This window comes from Centruroides sculpturatus, unplaced genomic scaffold, assembly GCF_000671375.1.
Source record: "Centruroides sculpturatus isolate CEXI.00-Female unplaced genomic scaffold, Cexi_2.0 scaffold1457, whole genome shotgun sequence".
Lineage (NCBI taxonomy): Eukaryota > Metazoa > Arthropoda > Arachnida > Scorpiones > Buthidae > Centruroides > Centruroides sculpturatus.
Genome location: NW_019385609.1, coordinates 94,745 through 96,284, shown reverse-complemented (window position 1 = coordinate 96,284; position 1,540 = coordinate 94,745).

The window sequence follows — 1,540 nt, the reverse complement described above, 5'->3', positions numbered from 1 at the left end:
GTACCTTCCATTTTTTCTACACTTCCTCTGCTATAATATAGAAAATTTAAATTAATAGACTCGTATTCCAAATTCAAATAAAGAACGTGTGATATAAATACTAGGCCTATATATCGATTCTACTAGACTTACCTGTTATTTGAAATTTAACACCTGTAGCCATCCATAAACGTTGTTTAAATACAGTGTCTTTATACATGATACTGATGTGGTCGAACGAATTCAATAAACTCCTCTATTTTTCCAGACCGTCACAATTGTATGATAAATCCTCATTGCCGCCATTGTTAGAATAAAAACCACGTGTCTACTTCGACGTCACAGGAAAGACTTCTCTTTATTGGAGGAATTTTGGCGTAAAAATTTTTCGGCGTAAAAAGTAGAGACATGCTCTACTTTATTTTCAGTTCTGTTTCAGCCAAAATTTCAGAAAAATTTTTACGTTTTCCGTTTTATGCTAGATTTTACGCCGAATTTTACGCATGTGTGTTCCTGGTTTTATGTGAGCAGTTCTGTTCGAACAGTTGGAGTAGAGAATATTGTAAGTTACTGCTAGCAAAACAATGCGAAATATGTAATTATTTTCGGTAATCCGGACACTTTTGGTAATCTGACACACCTTTGGTCCCATACCTGTCGGATTATCAAGGGACAACTGTACTTCTTAAGTAGAAATAAGTCGAAACCGGTTACTTTGTACTCGAATATTTGTAGTCTTGGGAAAAAAAATGGAAAGACAAATTTTTATGACAAACGGATACATAAATCGTAAATTTAAGGAAAAGAAATTCTACAGATTTTTCTGTACCTCGTGCATCTCTCTCATTCGTTAAATTTAGTTGTAAATGACACTGTCGAAGTAACGGTTAATTTTTTAACATTATACAAGAATTATACACGTTTTTTTCTACATCCCCTTAGAGATGGGACATACGAAATCGTAATATCGCCGGTTTAACATTGAAATCCGCGAGTAATATAAAATCGGAGAGCGGAAAAAATATATCAAATATTTTAATGGATTTTTTTAACTCCCGTCAACTATACAGAACTATCGTAAAAACGTACCAGTAAATTCTTATCGGTTGGGTCAAGTTATAAATCTACTCGTTATTCACGTAATCGAATTATCTAGTGGGCAGGCGGCTAACAGCCGAGAACCGGTCCTTGATAGAATTGGAATCGTTATGTGTGCAGCTTCCACCGGCTAAACTGGGTGAGTTGGTGCTCAGTAAAGCGCATGCGCAAATCTGGCTTTTTGGAATCTGACGATACAGAGATTCCACTCCGTCACTAATATTCGAATATACAATAGCCATCTTATTATTTTTTTTCACGTGTAGTATAGAAATTTGTAATAAGATACGTAATGCGGTTATAATAAAATATTGTGCGATTATTTTCATATAATTAAAATTAATATGTATTTATTTTTTTATAAAATACAAGGGAAGCGGCGCTTCCACCGCTTCTAATGACGGCATGCCACTGAAGTCGCAATGATGATTGCTTTGTAGAAACTTTGTAGCAGAAGTAAAAT